The following is a 6,269-nucleotide window of genomic DNA, read 5'->3' as shown; positions in this document are numbered from 1 at the left end:
TCCCCTTTCTCAATAAAATACAATGAATGAGACACTAAAGACGAATGCAAGTCTTTCAACAAAGGAGAGACCGAAAAACTCCACATCGGCTGTCTTCGTGAATTGAACTAAAGCTTCTATTCCCTTTTTGCTATTGTTTTTCAAGAGTTATAGAGCATCCTGTCAGTCATTTATTCACCCCTTTATAATCTTTTTCATTTGTCTGTTGCCCGCATTTGTCTTCACACAAACTGGAAATGAATAATCTGTTGCCCCATTTATAAACTTTTAACTTCTTTATGGAATCTTAATCAATGAGACACATCATAAATATGTTTCAGTGACGGATCCTACCTGAATTTTTATTTGCCTTCCTTACATGGTCATTTTTTATATTGTGTGGTTTTAGTTACCAGAAAGCCGATAATGTCAGCTGAAATCATTTTAACAGGTCAAACGTTCAAATTGTTTTTTATTTTATGATTAAGCGATGTTTTTTTTTTTAATCCTCTAAGGAAATTGTAGTTATTTCGGTTGGACCTCTTTCTTTCCTTTTTTTTTCTTTTCCTTCTTTTCACTTTTTAAAAAAGGTAATTCAGTGAATCATTATATCAAAGTATTGATGTCATTGTGTGGTGGATGCCAATGTCACTTTCTCATTTTACTTCTGAATTTTATCCATTAAAAAAGGTGAGGTCAGTCATTGATTTTATTTCAAAGCAAATCAGAGAGCAAAATTTGATTTATTTATTGATCTTAAGAGGTTATGGTTTTGTTTTGTCATTTCATTTAATTGTTATCTTTTATTTGTTTACATAATGTTGTTGTGAAATAAAAAATAAAATAAAAAAAAGTTTGTTTACACATCTTTTTAATATTAATGAACGTCAATGAAAAAGGTCAATGTTGTAGAATACACATGTGGTTGGTAGTTCACGGATGTCTGCGTCAGGGATGTGAGATGAAATACTGGATGAATGTATGTTTCCATGGGTGATGATGTTATTTGTTCTTGTAAAATCATCTTGGGAAGGAGCGACATACATGATGAAGCATTGCATTTGAACTAGGCAACCCAGGGTAGGGATCCACATTCTGTAAGATTATTGAATACCTATAGTGTCGTGATGGAGCATTATGGTCCTGGGTTAGCAAGTTTGAGCTAGTGACATGGCACTTTGGCAGTATGTCCTCAGGAAAGGTATTTTGAACAGTTTCCAGAAAAGCTGGCAGGAAGACGAGAACCATTGCTTGTAGTTGTTAAAGTTGCACGAAGAAAAAAATGTAATGGTTTGGACACTTGGTCAGACATGTCACTTTGTGCAAGGCACGGTAGAAGGTAAACAGTCGAATGTATAGTTTTGGGAGATGATATTTTTTTCCATGTAAATCATCTCTCTGTTATGTACTGTTATTTTTATTTATTTTTAACATATGATTTGTAAACATTTGAATGTATTCCTTTTAGAAGGGACCTGTGCTGGTGTCTGGTTGAGACTTTTAGGTGATCTCAAACTAAGTACACTGATAGTGATTCTGTAGCTCATGTAGTGTGCTCTTGGAATCTACATCTGTTCCTTATTTGAACCATTTCCCCTTTGTCTTTCTTTTTCTTCTAGCCCTTTTAATTGTACAGCAAGAATGTCTTTACTATTCAATTTTCTTCCTTTTTACTGACGGTGATATGACCTAAATGTGTTGCAAGCGCCGTAATGAGCAATTCCTGTTTACATCTATTCAATGGATAACAAAATGTAAGCTGGGCGGGGGTCTTCGTACCTCCCATGGCGGGCAGGAGGTCAGTTGCTGAGTCTTCTATATTTGTTTTTCGAGTTGCTTTATATCTTTGTCATGGAATTAGATTACTTGGTTTGTCCTGTCCCTAGTCAGAGTCCTTGGCTGAGAGGGAAACAGTCAAGTACTGTAATACCTTTTTTGTTTTGAATGTCATGTTTTCTAAGCTTTAGAGTGTGTTCCTTGCTGGGATCCTGTGCTTGTGACTAGATGAGATTGTTAAGTGATCTCAAACTAATTAAGTACACTGACAGTATCCTGTGCTTGTGACTTGATGAGATTGTTAAGTGATCTCAAACTAAGTACTCTGATAGTATCCTGTGCTTGTGACTTGATAAGATTATTGATATTAAGTGATCTCAAACTAAGTACACTGATAGTGAGCTCTTGGAATCTGCATCTATTCCCTATCTGAAACAATCCCCTTTGTCTTACTTATTCTAGTAACTTATTTTAATAAATCTAGACTATCCCATATGTGCTCTGTTCGACTCGGGAAATGACATCATAAAAATAATATGCCACCCACGAGCCACAAGGGCAGAAATTGGCTAACGATGATATTCTGCTATTATGTATTAAAAAATAACAATAACAGCCAATTAAAAATGCAGATATCAAGCAATAGGCTTCAACAGTCGTGACGTCACTTCCCTCGTAATGATGCATAGTAACTGAGTAACTAGTTCTAAACTATTGGAACTATGGCGGATGCCCTTATTAAATACTTCTCCGACCAGCACAAAAGTGTATCCAGAGGAGAAAAACATAAATCTAATCATGTTTTGACTTTTATACATTTTCATCCCATGACATGTGAAAAAGTTCTAGTTCTAGCCAGCATGAAGAATAAAAAGGACCGATTTTCTTTGTTTAGAACCAAGCTGCTCGTTGCTGAGCGACGTGACATCAGATTATCGAATCCTATTGGCAAAATTAGATAATAGTCATACATACCTAGTCATTCATGCTAGCCCAATGACAATCTCCCCAACCACAATGAATCACTCATGCTGGGTGGGGATCCTGACCTCCCATAGTGGGCAGGGAGGTACATGCTGTGTCTTCTATCCCCCCATACCCGTTTTCCAATTGTTTCCTGTCGTTGTCTTGGAATGAGATTACTTAGTTTTGTCCTGATCCTTGTCGGAGTTCCTTGGCTGGGAGGGAAACAGTCGAATGTATAGTTATAGTTTTGGGAGATGATATTTTTTCCTTGTAAATCATCTCTCTGTTATGAATTGTATTATATTTAGTTTACATATTATATTATATGATTTGTAAACATTTGAGTGTATTCCTCTTAGTTGGGACCTGTGCTTGTGTCTGGATGAGACTTTTAGGTGATCTCAAACTAAGTACTTTGACGGTGTGCTCTTGGAATCTACACCTGTTTGAACCAATTCCCCATTGTCTTACCTTGTCTTGGGTGCTTTAATTGTAATTCTAGAACATTTTAATATCCCACTTTCTTCCTTTTTACTGGCGCTGATATGACCTAAATGTGTTGCAAGCGCCGTAAAACCCTTAAAAACATAAAACAGAAGCACTCATGTGCTGCTCAAGCACTAAGTACCCAGAGAGCATAAGTAGGTAGTGATCCACAATAACAGAAACAAACAAAAACAAAAAATATTAATTTTTAAAAAAGTTTTAATAAAAAAGCAACCAAACTTACCCAATCATTTAAGATGATAATTACCCAATGTAAATTTCCGGAAGTGGATAAATAAAGTTGTCATATTATTTTATAATAGTACGATGAGAAAAAAAATCCCCAGAGGGGAAAATTTTATAACAAAAACGTACACATGTATACTTGTGCTAAAAATAAATGATAACAAATCCTTCAATCTACAGAAGAGACATAATATTTTTTAAAAAATCCTTTAAGGAGAAATTTTTCTTTAGGATCTATTCCAAGGGAAGACTGGAATAACCCAGGCGTCAGCCGCAGTGCAGCGCCGCACATTGAGCTAGGGCGAGGTCACTTGCTCAAAGCCACACAACCGTAGCGGCGGGTGATCGAACTTGGTACCTTTCGGATACGAAGCAAAGACCGTACCGCTGAGCCACGCTGCCCTGCTTTATCTGATAAGAGACACCATCTATTGCATGCGCACAAATTTTTGATACTCAATGCATTAACTTTTACTGTTCATATTAGTTTTACATGAGAGTACATAGCGGTAATAATAGAAAATGAATACGACTATGGGTACGGTATCAAGTTTATTTTTTGTTTGTTGTTGTTGTTTTTTTGTTTTTGGAAAACAAAAAAAAAAAGTGGGGGGGGGTATTGTTGTCGGATCCGTTTTTTCATATTCTTTTTCTTTTTACTTTTCATGAAAGAAACGAAAGAAATTGGCTTTGTTTAAAAAGCGAAACGATTCATGATTACTTATCTATAATTGGATTCAATAGTCTGATGTCACGTCGCCCAGCAATAGCGGCCATCGTGGTTCTAAACAAAGAAAATCGGTACTTATTCTTCTTCTTGCTGGCTAGAACTTTTCATATGTCTTGTCATCAGAATGTGTAAAAGTCAAAACATGATCAGATTTATAATGTTTTGTTTTTTTCCCTCTGGATACGCTTTTATGCTTGTCGGAGAAATATTTCATAAGGTCGTCCGCCATTGTTCCGATAGTATAGAGCCAGTTACTAAGTTACCATACGTCATTACGAGGAAGTGACGTTACGACTGTTGAAGCGTATTTAGTTTTAGACATTAATCATACAACACATTAGTACTTCTGTCTGAACATGGGCAACCCAATAACAGCAAAAAAAAAATTAAAAAAAATTAATTTTTAAAAAATGAAATAAAATAAAAAGAATTTTGTAAAGAAATGTTTTGAGAATTCTTGGTCGGTGGCAATTTTTCGGATTATATCTCTTTGTAATCCGACCAAGCCGACCTGTACGAATAATATAATGCAGGTCTGACATCCGGACGCAATTATGGGTCTAGTTTAACATTGTCATGTAATGGACAATATTTTGCGTCATTAAAAAAAAAAAGATTTCCATGGCAACAATGAGCCCGTAATGAATTGGGTTGACATACCTGCAAATAAGTGCACGTGGGATCAAACGTATGCATTTAGAATGCAAGGAATACACTTCAACAGTCGTAACGTCACTTCCCTCGTAATGACTCATGGTAACTTAGTAACTGGCTCTAAACAATCGGAACAATGAATGGCGGACGCCCTTATGAAATATTTCCCCGACGAGCATAAAAGCGTATCCAGAGGAGAAAAAAAGCATTATAAATCTGATCATGTTTTGACTTTTACACATTCTGATCACAGGACATATGAAGAGTTCAAGCCAACATGAAGAATAAAAAGTACCGATTTTCTTTGTTTAGAACCACGATGTCCGCCGTTGCTGGTCGACGTGACATCAGACTATTTAATCCAATTAAATGAGACACGCGTTCCTGTAGTATATTTTAATAAAACATTTTTTTTTACGAAAAACATAAAATAAATTAACAAACAAAATAACAATAATTCTAACTTATTTTAACAGTTTGCATTCAGAGAATTAATCCACGATTATTTCCCCTTATCACGGTCTTCACGCCACACCCCGTAACAGTTATTGTTTGTCCCACACTTCCGAACATTGGTTTGTTGTTGTTTTTTTCTTTATCCGGAAGTGTGAGGAGTATGTTTTGATATTTTGAACCCAGCATTAATTTGTTTACTTCATTCTGACATTAAGTCTAGTGCATGTGCACCAAGGGCACGAATGAGGTCAATTCAGAATACCAGATTAATTTTGCAAAAGAATGCCAAATTTGAAAAAAAAATGGTATAAAAAGTGCTCTGTTGGCCTCCCTTGTTCTGCTATAAAAGTAGAAATATCTCTCTCTCTCTCTCTCTCTCTCTCTCTCTCTCTCTCTCTCTCTCTCTCTCTCTCTCTCTCTCTCTCTCTCTCTTCCCCCCTTTGTCATTATGTAATTGTCTCAACTTCATGAAAATTCCCCCTTGTCTTGTCTGTTTAAGAATAAAATGAATATATTTATTGTAATTAGTACCTATACATTTGTTGACTCAATTTGTAAAATCAAATGATTCGAAAAAATAAATGTGAAATACAAGAAGCATATTAAGCTGCCTTATGGTGTAACAATGTACGTTATCTAAGTACACGTCGAGGTGCACGTAAGAAATGCCGCCAATAAAATAGTAAGAAAAGAAACAATCTATCCGACTGTCACAACCTTTGCACAACAGCTACTTTTGCTTAGAAATAGATTTCTGATCTTCAGATTTGCCCGCAAAATGATACTCGGAAAAAAAAAAAAAAAGAAATGCCAAATTCATACATTCTTTTCTTTTTCATACCAAAACGGCTCTAAAAATAAACACGCCGATTTAAAAAAAAAAAAAAGTCTTTAAATAACCAAACTGGCATTCGTGAAGTCAGAAGATTTTCAAGTTCAAGTTCAACATATGACGTAGGGTCACGTGGCCAAAACC

Source organism: Berghia stephanieae, chromosome 10 (assembly GCF_034508935.2).
Source record: "Berghia stephanieae isolate SIO BIC M18660-M18661 chromosome 10, UCSD_Bste_1.3, whole genome shotgun sequence".
Lineage (NCBI taxonomy): Eukaryota > Metazoa > Mollusca > Gastropoda > Nudibranchia > Aeolidiidae > Berghia > Berghia stephanieae.
Note: the sequence above shows the minus strand (reverse complement) of the source record.